Source organism: Mus musculus, chromosome 16, assembly GCF_000001635.26.
Source record: "Mus musculus strain C57BL/6J chromosome 16, GRCm38.p6 C57BL/6J".
Taxonomy (NCBI): domain Eukaryota; kingdom Metazoa; phylum Chordata; class Mammalia; order Rodentia; family Muridae; genus Mus; species Mus musculus.
Window position 1 is genome coordinate 23,803,917 of NC_000082.6, and position 25,557 is coordinate 23,829,473.

At 41.8% G+C, this 25,557-nt stretch overlaps 1 long non-coding RNA gene across 2 annotated transcripts in view; it reads right to left on the reverse strand.

Moving 5' to 3' along the window:
* Positions 1-277: 277 nt before the first annotated feature.
* Gm31430 overlaps positions 278-25,557 on the reverse strand; it is a 42,685-nt gene continuing 17,405 nt past the window's right edge. Inside the window, exons 2-5 of one of the 2 annotated variants that reach the window (XR_384769.1) lie at positions 22,011-22,115; positions 14,680-14,817; positions 5,419-5,495; positions 278-381 (exon numbers count right to left, since the gene is read on the reverse strand). This is a non-coding gene — a long non-coding RNA (predicted gene, 31430). Of the gene's footprint in view, positions 382-5,418; positions 5,496-14,679; positions 14,818-21,908; positions 22,116-25,557 lie in introns of both variants that reach the window. The other variant, XR_384768.1, reaches the window with a different exon arrangement.

The following is a 25,557-nucleotide window of genomic DNA, read 5'->3' on the forward strand; positions in this document are numbered from 1 at the left end:
TCTATTCCTGAGAGTTCTGTGTTCCATCTTATGTTTTCCCTTGCTTGAAAGAAAAAAATAAAAAGGTGAGTCCTAGCTTGTAGCCCCAGCTGGAGTCAAATTTACAATTATTCTACCTCCATCTCCCAAGTTTTGGAATTATATACAGTCTATGCCATCATACATGAAGATGCTAAATAAAAATTAGTTATTAAAATATTCATTTGTTCCTGTGTTCTTCTCTGTATCCTTCAGGTTAGTTTTACATTGTATGTTTGGCAATCTCTCTTACCCACTTTTGAAGACTCTTCTGGCATCCTGTGTCCTTGGTGGCCCACTGGGTGTGAAGAAGGCATGCTGACTCTGTCTACCTGGTAGAGATCTCAGGCATCAAGTTCGTCCCTGTATTAGGAGAATGGGGCTTTATCAATATCTATAAATCCCTCCTGTGAATCTCTTCCTTTTCCCCATGTAAGAAAGTTCCTCACAGAAGAAATCATGCTTCACTGAAGCCAGGGCCTCAGCTATCAGGTCTTAAGTGGAGGCTTTGGAATATGGGATCTGAATCTGTTTATTGATCACTACTCTTGTTCTGTGTCAGTGGCTGCTTACCTCGAATTTGTCCTGCACTGCATCTAGCATCTTCAACAAGGGCATTAAACAGTTGTCTCCCAAGGCAGTTGTCAGGTCTCTAGTGATACGGAGCTATGAGTAACTTCCTGGTAGTCCAGAACTGAGAAAGAGTTTGAGTGGCAACTACTCTCTTTCAGGCTGCCACTTCCAGCACTCTGTCCCCACTTTCTCAGCCAGAGATTAGATTACTAGCAATCCCATAGGTCATGGTCTTAAACCCAATTTTATATTTCTCAAGCTCCTTGGCTTCTTTTATTTTGTTGTGGAATACTTCCTCAAAGCCTTTGTCCTTGGGACAGAGATCTGTCTTTGACCATGCTCTTATGTTTATGGGACATTCCGACTAGGTAGTAAGACAAGATTTAGAACTCCCTTTAGTAGTCTTCTGGAACATGGTTTTAGAAACTTCTGGAAATATTATCAGTAGAGTCTAATTTTATAGTGCCCCTGAGGCATTATGCATAGAAGTGTCCTCAGTAGAGAAGCAAAGAGAGTGAAAATTAGCTCAGAACTCAGACAACTAATTGTTTGAAAATCCAAAGCTCATCCATCTCAGGTGGCTGTAAACACCAGACAGAGAGAAGAGCCTCTCACATGCTCCTCGGGGGCCAGGGGAACTATGGCTACTTTCCTTACTGTCTCAAAGAGTCCCGGAAGGACATCTCTATTTTCTGATTCCATCTTTCAAAGTCTAATCAGACTTGAAGTGGCCACTCCTCAAGAAAATGCTTAAGCACCATGGATGCCCAGAAGTCACAGCCAGACCAACCTTCCTTGGGAGCAAACAAATGATCATACATTTGCTTCTAATTATTCAAGCTCTCAGTGGGCCATGGAGTTAAATATGTTCCTGAGTCCAAGCAGCGTTGGCAATCTTCATCTCCCTCCCTCCCTGGCCTTGACTCCTGGAGAACTGTGTCAAATTCACAGCCACAGTCTGAGTTGACATTCAAAAGCTTCTTCTATCTAAAACTGACAGGGATCCTCTCAGACCTCGAAGCTTTTCCCCTGCAGGGCTGTGAATGTCTACCTCTCTCTCATTAATAAGATTTTACTTCCGTAGGCAAAATGGAGCACAGCTGTCAGTTATCCCTGACAGGGAAATCATAATATTATTTTAGTTAATTGTCAAAACCCTCCAACTCTCATTGAGTTATTTTAGGTGCCAACCAGGCTACTTAAGGCAATTTGACTGTGTTAATCTTCATAAAGAAAGGAGGCAGAAGAACGGAGTGTTTCAGATATTGGTGCTAGGCTCATCTGGATTAAAATTCCAGACCCTAACTAGCTAGCTATAACATTTTGAGAGAATTACTTAACCCACACTATGTCCACATTATCTGTTAAATATATAATAATGGTATATTTTAACAGGATGATAATGATTAGATGTAACACTATATGCAAAGACTTGAACAGGTTTGGAATATATTAAGGATTCAATGCGTTTAGTTAAAGTGTGTGTGTGTGTGTGTGTGTGTGTGTGTGTGTGTGTGTGTGTATGTGTGTGTGTGTGATGTTACTTATTGTTGCAGAAGGACTGAATGCTTACACTGAGAATTGTGAATAGGTCTATGTTAGAGAGACTTCTGGTGGCTTTAGTCCAGTTCCTATCGAAGGTTCCATGCTGCAGAGGAATCAGTCCTGCATCCTCATCGCAGCTCTCCTACAGCTCCCCTACTGCAGAAGGTAACTCATATTGCATCTCAGAATAGACTCGCACTATGTCTAAAAGTGGTTGCTGTCATCGTCAGAAAGTCAGATCAACTGACGGTTAGAACATCATTTTGATTGTCAGCCACAGGATAGTTCTCTATCACTTGAAACCACTGCCTGGACAGCCCCTTAAGGGGACATGACACAAATCTAATAGCTCTACTTCGTGGTTGGGTTGGTACACTTTCTGTTTGTATGATAAAATAAAAATAAATGCGTGTGGCAGAAAAACTTCATGCAGAAAAGAGGCTTCTTTGAATAAAATTTGAAGACTGAGTGTCCAAATTGTCTGGTGCAGTCTCTGGCGCGGGTCTGTGGGGCAGTGTCATTTCATACAGAAGGGAATGGTAGGACTGTGTGATCACCACATCAAGAGTGAGTCAAAAGCAATTGTCAAGCCCCACTCTTTATAACCACGTTCCCTCAATAGAGCTAAAGGCTCCCATATGAATTACTTCAACCTCTTCCTTGGACAGCTCTCCTGGCTTTCTTATAGCTTCCCACCTAGGTCCTACCTCTTAAGAGCTCCCTTATCTTCCACCACTCCATCACCACACTAGTGGTCAAGCTTCTGATACATGAATCTTCTTGAGATGCGTTCAAATTCTATCCAGATCCTGGCAACTGTCATCTGGAAAGCATCTTCTTGGTGATCCCATTGAGCCAAGCATTTCTATTTTCTCCATGGCTTTGCACATACTTTAGTCTCAGGCCTCTTCCTTCTTAAGCCCTCCTCATGACAAGAGTGGTAGTTTGCTAGGAATAGTAACTAAGTTTTAATGCACTATGGTGGAGGCACTCCATCAAGGCAAGACACAACCTGTCTTTATGTCTTATGTCTATAATTAGATTATAATGACCTCCCCCCATCTCTCCTGCATCCTGCCCCTTCCAAATTAATGGCTTCCTCTTCTTTTACCATCACTGTTACATACACATATAAATGAATGAACATTACAAATACAACTTGTTGGGCCCATCAAGTGTTGTGTGCATGTATGTTTCCAGGGATTAACACTGTGTTGGATAACCAATTATGAGGCCTAGTTCTAGGGAAAACTAATTCTCCACCTCAGCAGATGTGAAATGCTTGTTGTTCTTCATCTAGGGTTGAAGCCCTGTGAGACTTCAGCTATCTACTTTGTCATGTCACCTGTTGCTAGAATGTGCAGGTCTTCTTTAGGCAGTTATGTTGTTGGGAATTCTTGGGTATAGATTGTCTGTCATAGCTAGAAAGCGCAACCTCACAGAAGGCTTCCTGGTCCCCTGGCTCTTTTGATCTTTCCTCCCCCTCTTTCATGATGTTTCCTGTGCTTTGGGTTCAGGAATTGTATCGTAGCTGTACCAATGGAGTCTGGGTACCGTACAGTTAGGCATTCTGTGCACTTTAACGAGTTGTGGATTTCTCTAATAGCCTCAAAGAAATAAAATACCTTGGAATAAACCTAACCAAGGAGGTGAAAGACCTTGTCAGGCATTTTAAACCCTTGAACTTCAAAAGTATTATAAAAGCCCATTAAAAAAAGAATCCACATGTCAAAGAAAAATGCAGCAAGATCCACTAAATGAGAGTTCATTAAAACTTCTTTGAATTGTGCCAAGAAAGTACAGAATAGAATATTCAGTTCAATTGTTGTTATACTGGGAATTTAACCCAGAACTTTTTCTATGTTAAACTTGGACAACACTAAGCCACACCTCCAGCCCCAAAGATGATCATTGTAAAGCAGTTTTGTTACTAGTGCTTCTTCAGTGTCTGTGAAAGGGAGCCTAGAATGAGTCCGGAGGACAGAGGGTTTGCTAGATTCGATTTCCAAATCAACTTCGAGAACTGGTCTCCTGATTAAGAGGAGGCTCAGATGCAAGTTCAGTCTCTGTCCCTCATCCAAACCAAACGTGACTCTTGTTCATTGTATCTCTGGAGGAGGAGCAATCATGGCTGCTACACATTAGTACTGTGAGCACCCCATGGATGGTGCTGGTGGCTCCAACCAGGTCTAAAGCAGGATGTTTTCCCACCTCTCTGTATTCCCAGTACAGGGAAAATTTCCATTCTCCACCAGAAGTTTGAAAGACTGTTAGGAGAACAGGCCCTTCTAATAAAACTGTGCAGTGAATTTAGGAAGGTCCGAGTCCATTTCCACTCAATGACCATATGTAAGTTTCTTCTGAAGTCAGTGTATCGGTCAGTGTTTGGAGAACAGAGAACAGATTGTGATTGGAAAATTCTTCCTAAAGTGATGCTTTGAGGGACCCTGCTCTATTATAGAGTGCTGTTTCTCCAAAGTGTACATTAGAAAGCTAAATTTTGCTTTAACTCCATATATGTATGGAATCAGCAAGGTTCCCAGAAGCATTCAGGTTCACGGCCCAAACTAAACATCTTGTTTATTATGTGTGACTGACTGAAATTTACAGACTCAAAACAGATTAGTATGTATGTCATTTCTACTCCAACATTGTGAGGAGCTATTCTAAGGAAGATAAAGGGATAGGTCATTTATTGCTTAGCCTTATCGCAGCCATCTTAGAGGGTTCTGAGACAGCAATGCTCAGCAGAGCTAGCTGTCTGCTGTGTATCAAGAACCCATTGCTCTAACGGGTAATCTTGTCCTGAGTGGTTGGGGGAGGGATGACCTCACCATAATATCTAAACATCTAGATGAACTAGCAAGTGATGAAACGCTCAGGGAAAGGAAAAATCCCAACACTTTTCCAATGCCACATCATTTCCATGCCTCACAGTAGTATTAGTTCTAATATCTGCCCCTCGAATTGCAAAACAATTTCACTCTCAGTTGTTCACAATAAAACACCACAGATGGCCCATGCAGAAAAGAGTTGCACTGGAATTGTTGCTATTTTGTTCAGGTAGAAACAAAAATTAGTTAAGTAAAGACAAAATATCCTACAAGGTTTCACAGCCAGGAAATTAGATACCCTAAAAGATCTAGAGTTGAGTTCAGGTCATTTGCCTGCAAATCCTTTGCTCGGACCTGTGGACCTCATCACTTCTCACTGTTACCACCTTCCTCCTACAGACAGGGGCTGCGTGTTGAGAAGGACCAATGAAAAAGACCAACCACACACCTGGTGGGAGCATCATGATGTTGGAAAACTCTCATCACAAAGGAAGCATCGCTGACGAATTGAGAGAGGAGCCACCACTATAGAAGGAACAAGACAGGGTAGCATCAGAACCTTTTGGGTGTTCAGACATCCCATATTAGAGGTAAAATATCTGGACACAGAACTCTACCTGCCAAGGCAACGATAGAACACAAAAACAAATTTCAGATCATTTGTAAGCACAAAACTCATGTGTTCCACATTCACACTCGTGGGAGGAAAGCAGTACTGGAGATGTGGTCTTTCACCAATCTGGAGAAGAAATTGAAGTAAAAGGTACAGGAGACAGAAGCCGCAGCAACAGCATACATGGGTGGGGAAGAGTGGAAATGGAGTAAGAGAGAATCCATTGGACAGTCATACCTGAAAATCCCCCTTCATTTCTTTCCTGTAACGACATTAATAATTCCATGCTTCCTGGTTCAACATTGAATAATATATACATACTCATTACACTACTAATTCTGGCTGTTCATTTTAAAATAGTTCTATTATATAAGCACATAAGATGTATTTTCAACTATGACAGAGAATATTGGACGTAACCCATTCAGATAGGCTAAAATAATTATAGAGGAAAGAAAATTTTTGAGATTTTTTTAAAAAGTTCTATGGCAGTCATTTTATAAGAATGAAATTTGTAGTTGTTTAAAATTACTAAGTTATAATGTGGAGTTAAGTCATGTGAATTAAATGCATGAAGACAACTGGCATATGATCCAAAACAATAAGCTAAAAACCACTGAGACATAAGAGGGGGAATAAACACATCGGCCCCTCATACCTAACAAGGGATAGCCCCTGTTCTAGAGTCAGGAAGTAAGAAACAGAGCTCAACTACGTTATATAAAGCTGTGACTCTGCCCAAGGGCTAGAGGGAGGAGAGAGAGAGAGAGAGAGAGAGAGAGAGAGAGAGAGAGAACTGACAGTGGCTGTCCCAGGTGAGAGAGGGGGTGGTAAGAAATTTACTTTTTATTTTTGTTCTTTCGTGCTGTTTGAATATTTTTAAATGGCATACATTAATTCTATATTTAAACAAGAGAAAACTCCTCCTATTTGAATATCTCATAAGATATATATATATAAATCTGGATGATGGTTTGCCAGATGCTATTTAAAAGCATACACAGGGCAAATAGGGCAGCTTTAAAGATCAGCTTTAGATTTTTTGTTTTAGGAATGAAATATGGACCAAGAGAAAGAAAGAAACCCACTCAAGGACCCTTTAATGGCTGAATCATGAAACTGAGGTTAGTGTAGTGTCCAAGGACAGTAGTTTTCAAGAGCCAATGCAGAAACGAAGTTTAGAAGAGCCAACCCTGTACCAGTTTGAAGCACTTGTCTGGAATCTTCAGTACAGTTATATTCCCATTGGCTTCCTTCTTTGCCCCTTTCTTGTCCTTGGCCACTGAGCTAAGAAATGTGAGAACACAGAGGTCTAATAAAGAGCAGTCTTTCTAAGACCTTAGGAGCCACAGAGCCTCAGATCAATGTCAGTAGTAACATGTTCACATACCATCAGACAGGAACAACCTGGCACCGACTGTATGGATTTGTACACAAATGTGCTTTAGGAAACCTGCCGCAGGGACTTAGGCAGAAATGGTAGTACACTCTGACCACCAAGGCTTGAATCAAGCCGTTTGCAGGACAGGATGCTCTGTCTGAAGAGGCTTGCTCCATTTACTCTTTCCAAGCAGCAATACTGAGTAAGACCTCATTTCTGCTCCAGGTCAAGCTTTTCTATCCCTTGCCTGTCCCTTGTTATCTTCCTCTCTTCTTCTTGCTCTTCCTCCTAGGTCAATGCCAACAAATACCTTAGATTTTTATATATTTCTGTTCTGAGCTCAGCCTCCTCCATCTATAACACTGCCCTCCTTTGTTCCTGGGTCCATTCCCAAGTAAAAAGGTTTCCCAGGTCTTCAACACAGGTTGCTCTGACATCTCCACAAGCTGGATAATGTGGTTCATTTTACCAATCTCACCTGTCTATCACAAGCTCTGCTTTTGGATTAACGTCTTCAATTTTAACCTTCCCTGGTCTCTCCACACCTACACAACTGTGTTCTCTTCAATTGCTGGAGTTCATCATCTCGTTTTGATTTGTGCCATAAGTCTCTTGACCCTTGAAGTTACCTTGTAGGCACAGTGACAGCTTACTTTGATAGAGCCCATGTCTCAGTTCCCTTTCCTTCTGTTGCAAGGCTTGCAAACTAGTAAGTGAAGAATAGATATGTATTAAGTTCTGTTGATTTTTAAAAATTGATGATGTGGAGACCAGGGAACAGGGCTTGGATTTTTTTCTTAACTTATTTAGAGTGAAGGAAACATCCATAGTGTGGATATTGTGTTGAGGTCAGAAGATAAAAGAGTCAATTCTCTCTTTCTACTATATGGGTTGTGAGATTGAAGTCCAGTCACACGGCTTGAAAACAAGCCCTTTTATCGACTGAGCCAACCCCATTGGCCCTAACATAAAGGTTTTTTTTAAGACTTACTTATTTATTTTATGTGTGTGAGCACACTGCCACTCTCTTCAGACACCAGAATGAGAGAGCATTGGATCCCATTACAGATGTTTGTGAGCCATCATGTGTTTGCTGGAACTTGATCTCAGAACCTCTGGAAGAACAGTCAGTGTTCTTAACTGTTGAGACACCTCTCCAGCCCACATAAAGATTTTTAACTGGTGCCAATATATTCATCATTATTTCACGTGCTCTCACACGTTATTCCACACATTTGAAGAACGGATATACGCATCTTAAATGATAATGGGGAATCTGAGTGTAGTCATGACCTGTCTCATCATGATATCAATTCAAGATGACAAGGAAAAAAAATGTAAGATATTAAGGTGTCTCTAGTCAAGGCAAACATCAGGATGTGCCATTTTGATGTCTCATAATAGTGAGAATGTGTCAGAGCCCATTAGGCACTTTCGACATGCTTTAAAGAAGGAACAGGAGATGTCTAGTGAGACACCATAGCTGCTACCTGCACTTTAATCTGTTGGCCTCAGGTGAAGGAAATAAACAGCTATCAGATATGGTTTGCCCAAAGCATTTGCACGGAGTGAACTTCCCATGTCTTAGTCAGGCTTTCTATTGTTAGGACAGAACATCATGATCAAAACCAGCTGGGGAGGAAAGCATTTATTTCACCTTCCAGAGTGTAAGTCCATCACTGAGAAGACTGGGTGGGAACCCAGAGGCAGAATCTGATGCACAAGCCATGGAAAGGTGTTGCTTAATGTCTTGTTCCCATAGCTTAGAATACTGCCTTTCTTAAAGAACCAGGAGTTCCAGCCCAGGGCTGGCACTGCCCACAGTGATCTGGGCCCTCCCATCTCAATCATCACTCAAAAAAAAAAATGTACCAAGGGTTCACCCACCAGGCTCACTTGCAGGCCAATGGGTGATGGGAGTGTTTTATCAATTGTCATCTCCTCTTCAAAATGACTCTATCTTATGTCAACTTGACATAAAACTAGCCAGTGCGTCATATGTTCTCAGTGAGGATGCCTCAGATTTCCAGACACTTTAAGTTAAAGTTTAAAAGTAATGAGCTAAATTGGTGAATAAGTCCAACTTCTAGGACAAGTCTTTTAAAAAGCATTACATTCTTGCTTATTACAAGTAGCTATTATTTGACCAAGAAACTTCCACAGTGCTTTTAGCTCTTAGATAACTGAAGCCATTATCTCAATTTTAAATGATTAGGTTTCCTCTTCTGCTTCATTGCAGGCAAGCATCGAGCAAAAGTTCACATTTTTCAATTCTAACTGCTAAGCCCTGAGATCACATACAATGAGCTCAGTGGGCAATATACATGATTAAATACATACATATAGTCAAATGAACTCACTAGGCTATATGTATATGTATTTAATCATGTATACACATATATAACATGGAAGACAAAAAGGCATGGCTTTGAGAGGGAGTGAGATGGGTACATGGAAGTAGAGGGAAGGAGGAAAGGGGATGAAAGAAAATAATGTGATTATGTTTAATTTTGAAAAAATGTAAAAAGCTACATAATTTAAAAATCTGTTGGTCTATACATCCGAGCCACTGGAGATGCTTGAGTTGCAGTGACGTTTTCCACGTAGCAGAATTTGCATGTGCAAGTGCGGTGTTGCCATTCCAACTCCCACTGTCTGCATCTCTATTCTTGCATGCACCCACACACACTCCAGTGAGCTGCCTTTCTCGTTATCACAATACACGTCCATGAGATCTGTCAGTTGATCAAAGTGTAGCGTCTACTCAGAAGTGTTGTAGCTTGAAGAATGATGCTGCCTGAGATGCATTGACTTGACCGATGTTAACCAAAAAATGTTCTAAGACTTCTTAAGAAACATAAGAGTCTCTGCATCATGAGTAATATCCAGACACTGGCAATCATATCACTCTTCTAGAGGCACAGAGCATTTTATACCTGAGAGATGAACCCAGACCAGTGTCTTCCCACTGATGCAGCATGCAGAATGCTTGTGGTGATGGAGTTGCCAGTCATCCCCACCTTGGTTTACCCAACTAAGATACTCCCTCCTTTCACATCGAATACCATTGTCTTTAAGGTCAGTATCTCTTCCACAGTGTTCACTATCAATAATCTGCCCCTGCCTCCAAGGAGGACAAACCTGCCATACTTTGCCTTCAAGATTTTAGATTTCAAAACTGTACGAAGACAAATTTGTGGCTCTTCATGAAGGCAGCCCCTGGGAACCAACAAAACACAGTAACAGGAGCCATTAGTTCTGCAAGGAAGATGAAGGTCACGCATGCCCATAATCATTCATGTGCAATTAAATGTGAGTTAGAATCATTACTGTGTTTTCAAAGCTTCCTACCCTAAAGTAGAATATGGTGGCTAGAGAGACAGTCAATAAATATTTCATCTATAAAGGAATGAGTTATGTTATCAAAAATACCAGTGGAGCATATGTTACAGCTGTAGTCAGCCACAGCTCTTGGGGGATGCCGATTATCTACAGACTCTCTGAGTGATGAAGAAGAAAAGTAATCACTTGGTTCCTTTTCTTCCACACACTATCAGAGACTCTAAAAAGCCACCAAATCTCCTTAAAGATTTTTCTGTGAGACCTAATGACACATTCCTATAGTCCTCTGTTCTCAGGAAGCTGAGACAGAAGGGTTGCAAGTTCAATGGATGCCTGGGCTACAAAATCACTTCAACTCTAGGCTGGGCTACTTAGTGACTAAAAATAAAAAATAAAAGTAAAATCAGAGACATAGTGTCTGCCTGAGTATGCACAGACATATAAAATGATGCTTAACCCTAACCCTAACCTTTCTGTTGGCCAATTTAAAGGAATCTCTATGTCTGAATTCCCAGAGTCCATCTTTGTTTGGGTCAGTTGTGCACCTAAGTTTTCTCAATAATAAACCAAGAAACCAGAAAAAGCATTTTTGGATAGTGGGAGGACACATAAATCTCTTCCTACCTTGATGCAGAGACAACTACATTTTCTTGGCATCAGATACCTTGGTAAAGTTGGAGTAAAGTTCCCTACCAGACATCCCCCCATCTTTCTGGGATTCATAAACGAAATAACTGGAGTGAAGTAATAGCCAGAAAGAAGATCCAACAAGAAAATCATAAACCAGAAATGGCAGTCAACATTAAAAACAAACATAAAGCCTTGTTTGTCTTTATATCAAAACATAGTTCAATAGAGCCCTCCAATAGAGCCCTCTGGGTACCATGTCTCTATGAACATCTGGGGCAACACCACGATGTCCAAGAGGGCACTGTGTTAACTCACATTGGATTGTTAAGCTTTGGAGCAGAGTGTTTTTAAAGCCTCTTGAAAATATACTAATGAGCCAACTAGACAAGCAGACTCTTGTTTTTAACTCCTCAAAGGGCACCTTGGGGAATTACAGAACCCAGAACTCTTATTTGCAAAGGGGCCGCTATTTAAAGGGTGCCCTCAAGGTCGTGGGCAGCTTTGCCAAGGGCTAGCAGTTATTGTCCTCCTTCTCAGGATTTGAGATTGTTAGCATCTTGCATTGGGCCTTTTCCTGCTTTATGGAATCATAATGAGACACTGCATTCTTTTCTCAATAGCTGCTAAGTAGATTCTGAATTAATGTAGAATGTTGAGACAATTTATTTCTTTCACCTAAGTTCCTATCCTTATTCTATTTCAAGCTGCTGTTGGAGTCTTTCTTGCTGTATAATGGTTTAGCTCGTTTTGGAGGAATGTCTATACAGCACCATGACTGTTAGGTAAATGGAACATTTCCCTGAATAAGGAAGAACCTTAAAGGATATTCTCTAGTTCTTGATTAGGATCCAAGGGCTTCCAAAGCCCGTGTGTGGGTTTCAAAACTAGTATTATTGTCTGTTGCTGGTATTATTCTTGGTGTTGTTGTGTTGTGGTTTTGAGACAGAGTCTCATCACATAATTAAGACTGACCTCAAACACAGGATCCTCCCATGTGCCTAAACTGTTTTAAACCCCTAACTTGTTTGTACATCTGAGTATGTACTTATATCGTGGGGGATGAGGCCACCATCCAACAGACTTTAGACAGGCTAGAACCTATGGTCTACTTCAGCTTTCTCACGGAAAACACTTTTACTAGGAAGCTACTAAGTTGACTGTTCTAGCCTTCCCTGAGTACCAGACCTCTATGCACACTCTGCCTGAACTATTTCATTTCACAGCCACAATGACATACTGTTTAGGTATATTTATTTTCACTATTAATAAAGCCAAAAGACCTTAGTAACTGGTTTAATTTGCTGTAACCTGCTTGAAGCCACTCCATTACTAAGGGAAGCACTGCACAGAGCAGTCGGTGCTGACAGGATGATTTCCTTAACTCTGTATTGCTATCAGGGTTGCTCATTCTAGATAGAAATGAAGACCTCCTTTGTTAGAGTTTGTCCTAGTCTATTGCTGTGACAAGAACCACAATGACCAAAAGGTACATTGGTGAGGAACATGTTTATTTCATTTTATGGACTATAGTTCTCTGTAGAGAAGTCAGGGCAGGGACTCAAGGCAGAAACCTGGAGGCAGGAACTGAAGCAGAAGCCCCAGCTTCTTGCTGGCTGATTCTTCATGGCTTGCTCAGTTCATTTTCTTATACATCCCAGGACTACATACTCAGGGGTGGTAGAGGGCACAGTGACTTCCCACATTAACCATTAATTTTAAAAATGCCCTTCACATTCGTCTACAGGCCAAGACGATAGAGGTAATTCCTCAATTGAGGACTCCACATGTCTCTCCTTGTGTCAGGTTGACAAAGAACTAATCCATGTGCCGTCCCATCTCTCTGTGTTCACTTTTAGCTGCATCGGGGCCATAAATTCTCTGCAGCTCATTGCCATAGACTCAGATCCTGAATGCTGGGATGGGAATGTTATAGAGAAGAGGGAAGGAGGCTGCAGATTGGTGCAGAAGTCTTTCTATGGTTTTGTTAGGGAATGCCAAAGCAGACTATTGATCTAGTTCTTTTTTTCCCTCCTCCTCCTCCTCCTCCTCCTCCTCCTCCTCCTCCTCCTCCTCCTCCTCCTCCTCCTCCTCCTCCTCCTCTTCTTCTTCTTCTTCTTCTTCTTCTTCTTCTTCTTCTTCTTCTTCTTCTTCTTCTTCTTCTCAAAGACAGAGACCCAGAAATGCCGTAAGCATGGATGGAATGGAGTGGGACACCACAACCTACTTAGGCTCTGTCCATGGATGACAATGAGGTTTCTCTGTTCTTTAGCTGAAAAGTGAGAAGAGTGAGTGTCCAGATACTGCCATTGCCTTCCACCTCCCTATGCCAGAGATGCTGACCCAAGCTTCTCCCATTATACATTCCAAACATGTGTTGCAAAAGGGCAACACATTAAAATAATAAATCAAATCTCATGTGGCTTTCAAGGTCAGGAGTAGAAGATATTTTTATTTATAAATCATCTGCCTTTAAAAAGCCACATGAAAAGTTAAAAAGAAGTCATTATTGGTGAAATCATTGGGGAAAAAAATAGCAGGATGTGATCTTGGGTAGGCGATTTGAGGTGATGGATTATCAAAGAGCTTGTCTCCTGTCAATTTAAAAAGCTTTTTGACTGCTTACTTTCCATTTCCAACCTTCAAACTCAAATCACTCTTCACAAAAACAATTGGACCAGGCAAATTGATATAACTGCTTTCCCAAGCCTAGCACCCAGCACCATCCTTTCCCGGTCTCAGACTTTACATACCATTACCCCAAGAAGAACAACCTTCTGTCAGATGCTGCCAGTGTGCTAAGCACGATACTTAACACACGTGATGCTGTCGATACACTAAATGACCTTCCGAGGAAGCTTTTAACGCTTCTTGAGAAAACAGACCCCTTGAAAGGTCAAATATGTCACAAGGTTACAACATAGTTAAAGTAGATTTAGAACATGACTATGGATTTCCAGACTCAAGTAGAGGATGCGCTCAGCCTTCTGTCTGCAGACAAAGGGTAATCTACTTACTCACTGCCTGACTTTCCCTTCCCAGGGTTATGGGCTGAATTATGCCCATTCAAAACTCGTTTGCGTAAATCCTAGCCCCCTAGTACCTCAAGATATCTAGATAGGATCTGGGTAAGTGAGTTAAAATGAAGCCATTATGGAGGGATCTAACCCAATATGAGCAATATCATTAGGCAAGGGGGAGGGGAGAATGAACAGAGAACCAACAAATGCTGTGTGAGGGTGATGACAGAGCCCTGTGGTGCCAAAGATGCCAAGAAAGCCACCAGAAGCCAGGAGAGAAGTGTGGGCAGAATTCTTTGTCACAGACTCAGGAAGTGACAGATCTGCCCACACCTCTGTAACACCATCCAGCCTCCTGGACTGTAGGACTGTGGATTTCTATTCTCTGGCCCACGGAGTTTGTGATATTTTGTTATGACAGCTCTGGCAAATGAACACGTCCAGTCAGGTGAATTTTCTTAAAATAACCCTATCACTGACTATCTTGTCACGGTGATAAGTCCCCATATTATCTGAAAGGTTTTTCATAGCTTTGAGCTTTCTCTGAGGGAGTATGACATAGGGGGATTTGATTGACTGCCTCATCTTTCAGGAGACTCCCCCACAAAAAAAGCTTTTAGTAATGGAGGTGTTATGGTTTTGTTATGATCTGGCCAAGGAAGACATGTAACAGAGGTACTCCAGAGCAGCTGCCCATGATGTAATACACATTTGCTGTCTACTTACCCAGCTCCAGGGCCTTAGAATAGAAAGGTAGCCAGTGCACATTCCCTTGGTTCATAACAAGAAAGAGACAAATGTAGGAGAATTTTTCCCACAGCTGCATGTAGTCCAGTCTCATGGTACAGAGATTTCTCAGAAGATCTAATGGATAAGATGAGAAACCAACTTAAGTAGAGATGTGGTCCACCAGCACTTAACCATAAGTGCCAGACAACATTGTTTCTAGGTCTTTCTATGATGCTACTGAGCCTTCCTTTTCATATGTAGCCCATTGTGCTGGACCACTAGGTCCATGTCTTATACTTAGAACAAGAATGTATAACCTAGTGTCATCACTTGGTAGAGAATAGACTTCTATGTTGCCATATATGCAACTACTTTCCTGTTCTGTTTCTCTTTCTAGCTGTAGAAACCATTTCCTAAATAAAACACACCAGGTCTGTGGGAAACACTCCTGGGTGACACCTGGTAAGCTCCACATTTTACAGCCATTGAGTCTTTTCCTGAAGATCTTGTTTTAGTGAGCGAGGAGGACAGTTCTACATTCAAAGTGTAAGATTAAACAGTCAGTGAAAGGTCACATACGGGACACGATAGGGCAAAGGCCCAGCCAGGACTCCATTCTAGCTTGGGTGTTGAAGAGCAACAATCTTGAGCAAGTCACTGTCTTTGAGCCTTAGCTGTTTCTTCCTTACAATGATAGGTCTAGGCTAGGGATCACTCTGTTTCTGAACACAGAGACAGAACCCATTTCTAAACCCCATAAAACAGAGCCTCCCATTCTCAGTGATTGGAAATAAGGGGCTGCTGTTCAGCCCATCCGTAGGCACCGCCTCTTCAGTTAGGGACTCTCTGGTACCCTTCCAGCTCTCCCTTTACTCCCTTGATGACTAGAAAATAGACATGAAGTCTCCCAAGTATGTAGAGTCCCTTTCATGTGCATGAAGTCCTCATGTACACAAAGCCCTCTCCCTGTGCGAGGAGATTTTTCCGTCCCCATTTTATCATCTCACCTTTACCATGTCCCCTACATACTCAACAAAGCTAATAGACTAGAAAAAAAAATCCACTTCTATAGGACTATAAACAACTTGGCGAAGTTCAGTGAGTTTCACAAGAATTATATTTTTCTCAGATGTTCCAAGACATTTACAGCTATTTTCTTTTAATATATAAAAATTTATTGCCAGCAGGCATGTTGACATTGTTGAGCTCAGAGTTTCCTTTGTGGAACAAAGCTTCTGCGAACAAAAGTATAAAACAATTGCATAGATTGTGACAGGAGAAACAAAACCACAAGAAAGGCAACAGCCAGACATTCTCTGATCGGTACATTTAATATATACCACATGACCTTACCCTGCTGCCAGAAAAAAAAAGCTGCAAATATGGTACTTAGTCTCCATGCTTCTGGGGCAAGCATAGTCATTATGTCAAAGACACCAGTTTCCTAAAGGTCATAAAGTCACTTGATAAATCGATAACTACACCAACCAAGAAATTTGTTGGCAAAGGCTCAACCCCTGCAACCCTTCTTACACTAAATGATGTGCCTAGTATACCCACGAGCTGTATCCTGTAGGCAGGCTGAGAGACTAAATGTTGAAAAGTTTGTAAAGCTATTTACCCAGGAAATAGGGACCTGATAAAGTCATTAGAGGCTGATGTTTGAGTATATGATGGTTCAACCAATGTGGTAACCACTACAATAGTCAGGCTATGTTAAGAACTGAAGTAGATAACTGAGAGAGTAGCCTAGTGGAAGAGTGTTTGCCACATGTTTGAGGCCCTGGGTTTGACCCTAGTACCATACCAAAACAACAACAACATAAAAACAACAACAAAGGTAAAGGTTAAGAATAAAATAGCAGGCTCTCAAAAAATTAAAAATGGCTATCACAGACAGGAAAGTTGTTAATGCCTGTGTACCAGCGTTATCTTGGGAAGGGAAGTCATAGCCCCAGGGATAGTAGATAAATTATGTGGTTGACACAACTGGCATCTGATTTGTGGGATTCTTCTTTCTAAGAACCCATCCTTAACAAGAAAGTTTCTTCCTTCTTCTTGAGTTTCATGTGGTTTCTGAATTGTATCTTGGGTATTCCAAGCTTCTGGGCTAATATTGACTTATCAGTGAGTGCATATCATGTGTGTTCTTTTGTGATTGGGTTACCTCACTCAGGAAGATATTTTCTAGTTCCATCCATTTGCCTAAGAATTTCATAAATACATTCTTTTTAATAGCTGAGTAGTACTCCATTGTGTAAATGTACCACATTTTCTGTATCCATTCCTCTGTTGAGGGACATCTGGTTTCTTTCCAGCTCTGGCTAGTATAATTAAGGCTGCTATGAACATAGTGGAGCATATGTCCTTATTACATGTTGGAGCATTTTCTGGGTATATTCCCAGGAGTGGTATTTCTGGGTCCTCAGGAAGTACTATTTTTCCAATTTTCTGAGGACCCACCAAACTGATTTTCAGAGTGGTTGTACCAGCTTGCAATCCCACCAGCAATGGAGCAGTGTTCCTCTTTCTCTATAACCTCGACAGCATCTGCTGTCACCTGAGTTTTAAGGCAGGCCAAATTGTGTATACTTTGATCCTTCTTAGAAGGGGGAACAAAATACCCATGGAAGAGTTACAGAGACAAAGTTCAGAGCAGAGACTGAAAAAATGACCATCCAGAGATTCCCCCACCTGGAAATCCATCCCATACACAATCATCAAACCCAGACACTATTGTGGATGCCAACAAGTGCTTGCTGACAGGAGCCTAATATAACTGTCTCCTGAGAGGCTCTGCCAGTGCCTGACAAATAAAGAAGTGGGTGCTTAGAGCCATCCATTGGCCTGAGGACAGGGTCTCCAATGAAAGAACTAGAGAAAGTATTCAAGGATCTGAAGGGGTTTGCAGCCCCATAGGAGGAACAACAATATGAAATAACCAGTATCACTAGAACTCCCAGGGACTAAACCATCAACAAAAGAGTCCACATGGTGGGACACATAGCTCCAGCTGCATACATATCAGAGGATGGCCTAATAGGTCATCCATGGGAGGAGAGGCCCTTGGTCCTGTGAAGGCTCTATGCTCCAGTGTAGGGAAATGGCAGGGCCGGGAAGCAGGAGTGGGTGGGTTAGTGAACAGGAGGAATGGGGAGGAGATAGGGTGTTTTTGGAGGGGAAACCAGGAAAGGGCATAACATTTGAAATATAAATAAAGAAAATATCTAATTAAAAAAAACACACACACACAAACAAGCAAGCTTCTAACTCAGGGGTGGTTTCCTTGTATAGCAAGGCAGCTCTGTTGTATGGACTTATGTAAGTCTGGTCTTGGTGAGCATTACCTTTCATTGGAAATGCACAGCTTCATATATCAACTTCATGAGCTCAGTGAGTATGACGGAGTCTTGAGAGACTACATACTGCGAGTGCTAAGAAACTCAGCGCTGAGTCTACTTAACTTAAGACCGGACACAGCCAGTTCTGTGAAGGAAGAAATAACCTCTTCAAGGATTCTTGGGAGGCGGCAACTGAACACTGACTGTCTGACTTCTTTGGAAGCAGCACTTGTAAGAGATCTCATGCCATAGCAACCTTGCTTTCTTTCTCCCCTCTTCCTCTCCTTATCTGGAAACCCTATGAACATCTCGAACCTTGGGTCTGGCCACTAGCTGTATACATTGCTTCTGACACTTGTGCCCGCTTCAGCTCTTGCATACTGATGTGAAAAATCATTGCGTCTTGAACAAGCAAACCCCTAGTGCTTTGCATTGATCACATGCATTACCCACAGACAAATCTGAAAATTATAGCTCTTCTCTGATGTTTTATCCTAGATTTCAAACAGTTTAGCTCAGTGTGAAACTTCAAGGACCTAAGATGGATTTGGAGGCAGAAATTGGAGAAGGCTTGCCTTTATCTTCTGATTAGCAGAGATGAAAAATGATTGGAGAGATCCAAACAGAATAACAATAACAGGGTTCATTGCCCTGGTGGCTTGTTGTTCATAAACTGATAACAGTGCCCTTGGGAGCTTGCATAGCTTAGCATGAAATGACCAAACGAGACTGGCAGAGCTGTTTTCATTGTGCCCAACACATCACTCAGATTAATATAAGTGCCAAAAAAAGAATAAGAAATAAGTGGATAAAGTAAATAAAGAATTAATGATGTAGTGACAAGTTCCTAAGAAGGTGGTAGGGCAGCACAGACCTCTCAGAATTCATCAACATTCTACTAAGGACCAGAGCTGACTCCTTTCCTAACCCCTGCCTCAAAACAGATTCTCCTCTCCTGTACAGTTTATTTTTGCCAGCCCTCTGGCACCTCCCACAACATCATTATTTTTACATCCATCCTCCTACTGTCTCACCCCCACCCCTCTTGGTTTTAAGGGAGAAGCTTTGTCTCTTCCATTAACCTGTCTTCAATGGACCTTACCTTAGACACAATCAGGACAGGCAGAGAAAGAAACGGCAGGGGTACAGGTAGAATATCCAGTCCATGGTGCATGTAGAGTGGTCCACAGGTTCCAATGTGGGTTCACAGATGTGAACACATCTGGTCTTCTCAAAGCCCTGGGGTAGTACCTAAGACTCATCCATCTTCCACAGACTTCTTTCATAGACCATCTCTAAGATAAGAATTATGGCAGCCTCTACCTCATAAAGCTACTTCAGGAACTAAATGTAATAGAAGAATGGCTTTGAGTAAAATTCTTCACAGCAGAGCCTGGCACATAGGAAAATCTAGGTATTATTCTAGCTAGAAATTCTGTAACGACTTGTTATTTCTAGCTTCTCTAATGCGGAAGCAAACAACTAGAACCTAGGCATTTGGTTCCCTTGACCAGGGTCTCCTTGGTGGCTTCAGGACACTGGGATGGCATGAAACTCCTGCCCATTTGGTGCATTATCTGCCCTACCTCCAGTGGCCTCCATATCCACACTGAGTGAAATGGACCTTGACTGAGAACATTGACTACCATGGTGAGTTGTATCCATTTCCCACCTTCTAGGTAGCTTCTTTGCTCCTTCCCATGTTCAGCTTTTCCTCCCAAGGAGAGACAAGATCACCTTCTCTTGAGTCCTGCAGCCCCTCTGAAGTCTGAATAATACCCCCATACTGTCTAGTTGGAGGTCAGGCAGCTAATTTCCCTGGGTGAGAATTTCAGCATATACCCTTAACTGTAAGGTCCACTAGGCCACTTGGATCAAGAACAGACAGTCACCCTGCTACAGTAAAGGGGCCTTGTGGGCAGTCACAGAGCCAGCACCAAGCTAGCTGGTTCCACTGTAGAGTAAAGGGCACAGGTGACATGGGTCAGATCATTCTCAATAGAGCTGCATATGGGGGTCAATGTATGAATGTGTCTCTGGAACCGGAAAGGCCAAAACCAAGAAAAGAGCAAAACTAATTGCTAAAAGAAGACAGAGTCCTGCAATGCTGAACACAGGCAGTAGTTGCAAATATATCCCAACATAACAGGACCCTTTCCCCGTTCTCCCATCCAGTTATCCTCCTAGCAACTGTGACTGGATGCCTTTGCTTGCTGGATCCCAGCCTTAACACCTCTTAGCAGAAAAAATAACTCTTTCTTCCATTCGAATGAACTCCCACATTATCTCTGTCATATCTCTCAAGACATTTAGCCTTCTCTGGCTTGACAAAAGCTGTTAGTCTATTTGTCTTAGTTTCTTGACCTCAAACAAAACTCCATTCTGCAGAACTCCCTTCACGAGGCTTCGCCTAGAGCAAGTTGCTGGTTGTTTCCTAAAGTGGCAGCTATCTTACCCTTCTTTTTCACAACCTCTGAATCTCACTAGGCTGGAGGGGCTTTGTTTTCAACATAGCAACCAAAGCCTCATGATGTGTTAGTAGTCATCAACTAGGCTCCGTGAGATCAGAGACTATGGTTCCTGGAACAGATTCTTCATTACAATTCATTAACAGAATGCAAATTTGAGACTACTGGCAATTTCTAAGCAAAGTTCCATTGCTTAATGATTTTACATGATTAATTAGGAAGTGTTAGTTATTGATGAGCATAGCACATAGTAAAAGGAATGATTCTTGGGAAAGATTTGATTTAATCTGTCATTTTCATGAGATCCTGATACGGCTACAAAACACCCAGTTCTTAGAGCTTCTATCATGGGGTAGGAAGCAACCTTCAAGCTCTGGTTTTAATTTTCACCCAGTACATTAACATCCAGTCTAGGGGCTGGCACTTTCAGAAAGCAATAAGCTCCAGCAATACATTGAACTTTCATGTTAGAAAGTGCTCTGGTGTCTATTCAGTCATTATAGACAGTGATAAGGGGACTCTGTGGCCTATGGAGAATGCTCTATACAATAGCAAGTGCCACAGAGAAAAAGCAATGTGTGCCAACCAACATAAACATTATGAATATACTCCCACAAAGCAGGCATGAAGAAAAAGAACTAGAGAAAATTGCAACCAAGTTGTAATTCATGTATCTGTTGTTTTCCAAACATTACGGACTTCCTGCTTATGTGGAGGCGCTGTTTTAGACAGTACAGACATCTCTAGGGCAAGACTAGTGAGCACAGAGGCTCAGTTGTCAAGGTAGAATTGAAGTTAATGTCTAGTATCTTTAGACCTCACAGTTTGGTTTGTATGGTATAGTGATAAATAAAATCCTATAGATAGAGCTTAAGTTCTCTTTTTCAAACACACAAAGTGAATCTTTTACTTCTTGAATCCTGGGCAGTTTAGAAAATGTATCACAGCAATGGTTTATCTCATGAAGGAGCTAAGCTTATGACAGAAGAGTCACTCTAAGGCAAATGGGACATGTCAGCAAGTAACTCAGCAACTAGGTAGCATGTGCTACTGACTGCAAAGATTAGCACAGTTACATGATTCTCAAACTGTAAGGGACTTTCCAATTTCAATTTAACTGGGGTTATTTGAATGAACGGCTGAAGTCGACCAAGAAATTAGAAGATAATTACAGTGAGGTGCAGATTGGAGGAAAACATAAAGATGAACCCTGAAGCCAGAGCCACCCTCTGTTCATCTGACATGACCAAGAAGTCTGCTAATGATGAGCTATCCTTGTACTTGATGGGACACAAAAGAGAGGCTTTGCTTATTAAAACTGTTGTGAATATCCTGTGCTGGGTGGTTTTATGCTTCAATTGGCTTTTCCCCTGGTGCTGATGGGAGTAACTGACATACAATGTACATGGGCGCTTACCCCATCAATCTTGTAGCAGAGTCCACAAGCAGCACTGGAGATTTACATGACCTGCAATATGGCCATGACTGATAAGGAACATCTTCTGCATGAAATGCTTACCGGGAGACAACTGCCAATCAAGCCAGGGGCACTTCACCCAGAGGGACAGCACACAATTTACAGAAGGCTAGCGATGCAGGCTGAAGCTGCCCCCGCTGAAACGCACTGAAAATCAATAAAAATATTGTTCACATTTTAGATTTGCCCATAATGGAATTCATTTAAACATCATTACTGGCCCATGCTGACAGCTTCAAAATTGAATTTTTCTTGTGCTTGATGGAGTGAATAAATCTCCCCCTGGTAGGTAGTTGTTGCTTTCAAAAGCTTATAACTCACATTCTTGCAGCAATACAGTGTCAGAACCAGTGGTGGGATTTGGCAGAGAGTATAGAGGTAGATGAGACAGATAGTCTATGGACAGAGTTTTCGCCTTGGTCTGATAACATTTGTAAAGTCATCTTCATTCCAAAAGGATTTCCTACTGAGCACCAGAGGCAGTATGAATCTTACTTCAAGGTTTGCAAATGTCTGTGAACCAAGTTCATGCACTACAGTGTATGGAAGAGGCTGGTCCCTTAGCAAGCTGGTAAAGAGCAAGGGACAGCAAAGCTTACTCACTGGCCTCAAGGGAACATTCAGCTCCAATGTGGGGCAGCATTTTTTTGTGTTAATGTTTTTAGCTTTCAGTAATCACTTCCTTCTGTAGATTTGTTTAAAAAATAAATAATAATCCACCTCCAACTTGTCTAGGAAAGTGATCAGCCTGCTTAGAAGTTGAGGAACAATTTCCTATTGATTTCTATTTCCTTTAACATCAAAAAGTTCCTACTGGGGTTCTAATACTTAAGAACTGAAAAGAATATTAATCACTGTTTGTAATTCACAGTATCCCCACAGCTGAACACACTCTCCACAGAGTGAGGAAGGTCTGGGCAGAGCATATTAAGACTCGAAATCAAATCTGTTTCGCAGAAGCAAGGACGCATGGCCTTTCTGCTCCGATTGGTTTGTCCTATGAAAACTGCAGAACTCTGACACTTTAGAGAAAAATTCTCAAGTACAACTCCTAACCATGGCTCAGCTTAGTGTGGACATGAGATTCTCAGAGACTCAGTTTATATCTCTCCCTGGAATGCAGTCCATCTCTAACATGCCTACTCCACTGTTTTATGGCAAACATCAAATGAAGTAATAGATACAAAAAAGGATATGAGCCATAAGTGTTCTCACTAAAATAATCTTACCTGTGCCACTTTCTGGCGCCGTTTGGCTTAACAGGAGGGCTGAGATAATTGAGGTCCATGCCAGATTAGCAAGATATGTCTTTGGGTCTTTGTTTAAAGGTTTCAGTCTGAGTGGTCCCCAAATGATGTACGAAGGAGAAAAGATACAGTACTCAGTTTCAAATCACTGAGAACAAACCCAAATATTGTTACCTGATATTATCCCCTTAGAATACTAGACAGTGGAATTTGTCACCCATCATCATGAATCTATACAGAATGGGGAAACAAGGAAATATATGTGCACATACAGCCTGTAAAGAGTTGAGAAGTGGGGGTTGGTGGAATTAGAGGGGGTAACTAGGAAGAAAAATGAGACGGCTCAACACGGTAGGAAAAAGGGAAGGTTTTGCTGTTGTTATTAGAGTATATAAATAGAGAATAGAGGAATAAAACAACAACAACAACAACAAAATAAACCACAACAAGGATCAAGTTTGTTAAAAACACTCCTATCTTCCAGATACAGTCCAGAATTCACGAGTATAGAAAGGAAGAAACCTCAACCCTGTGGGCTCCATATAAGACCTGTTTAAACTCTGATGAACAGTGTCTACACAGTCTCAGTAATTACAGACCTTTGACTCTACCATGACAACAGCAGTAAAAGAATTTTACAATGAGCACTGCCATCCTGATACCCAGGGCCCTCTAAAGAACTGACTAGTGAAAGCTTTATAATATGATCTTGTCCATTTGGATTAAGTTTCTCTTCTGAGAAAAGAAGAAAATCTTATTTACCTGGATTAAGGCCTTTGGGGTATGTGTGCATGTGTGTGTGTGTGTGTGTGTGTGTGTGTGTGTATGTGTGTGTATACGCGCGCACATGCACATGTGCATGAGCATACACACACACACACACACACACACACACACACACACACACCAGGCCTGCAAGGGTTGTAACCAGGAACAGTAGCTGTACAATAAACACAGGCTGCTTTCCCTCTGCAAAGGCTCAGGACTCTAAAGGAAGCCAGTGAAGCCTTTGCCATGTGTGGGAGGTGGCTTTACAGTGAAGTTTTGGCCCAAATTCTGCATGTGTAGTAAGCAGATCTTTCATGGTCAAGCCCATATCCCCATTGCAGACTTCTACCACACAGCCTTTCATTTAGCAGCTCCTTAATGAACTCATTGTGTGAAGAATTAATCCTTAACTATGGTGTGTTGTCTAGCTCTATGCTTGCTTTCTCTTCTGCTCAGCAAGACCCCAGGCATTAACTATATAGTGGATACAGTCTGCTTTTTGATAAGAAGAAGAAAAAAAGAACTCACACAAAACCAACCACTGGGAAACCCATCCTTTCAAGGAAGTCTCAGACTTAGCATCAGCAAAGCCTTAGTGTGTGGGACCCCACAGCACTCATGAATTTCAGAGACTTGTAAGAAATTATCTGTTTTGCTGGACTCTCGCTGGGATCAGTCATCCTCTCCATGGTTGATGCCAGTTAAGAGCTAGTGTGATACAAAAGGGGGAATTCAAAACACCGGAGCATGTCTCTGCCCTCTTCCCTCTTTTTTTAACCCCAAATCTCCTATCTGACACTGTTTCAGTTGCTTTCTTCTTCAATGGAGACTTGACTCTGGAAGTCCAAGGGTATCATGAAACTAATGTCCTCTGCTCTCTTTCTCCAGAGGAACACTGTGTGTCAAATGATTTCTCATCACCTCACATGCTTTCAAAACAGGGCTCAGCCTCACTATCCTCCCCTGAGCCACAACCTATTGAAACATACCTGTCAAAAGTACTTGCTGAAGAGGTACACCATTGCTCTGCTTAGAATAAATCTGTGACTGTCTCCATTGCCTGCGGCATAAAGCCGTTCAAGTACTGTGCTCTCTACCTTCATCCCCAGTGTCATTTCTCCACACCCTGCCTGATCCCCTCATGAGTATATTAAGTGACTCTAGTTCTCCTATGTTTCCCTGTCCACATTGTTCCAGTCACTTCCCAAGAGGCAACCTGCATGCAGCCTTCAAGTTTCAGCTACATGAATCTCCTCATCTCTCCCCTAAGCCTCAGGACTGGGTTAAATAACCCACCTTGTAGGGTGCTAGTACTTGCTTCTAGCATAACACTTACTGGTTAACTGTATCTAGCTGATTAATGTACCTGCCCCATCTCTCCAATCCAAATAGCCTACAACTACCTTGAAGGCAGTTGTAGGTTTTATAGTTTTCTGTACTCTAGTACACCCAAGTTTCTATACAACATTGCACCCAAGTTAAGCCATGAATTCTCTGTGCTAACTGAATTCTAACAGCTCTGCTCATTAGAGTTTTCAAAACTCAATCTGCTACTAGCTAGGGTTACCCAGGAA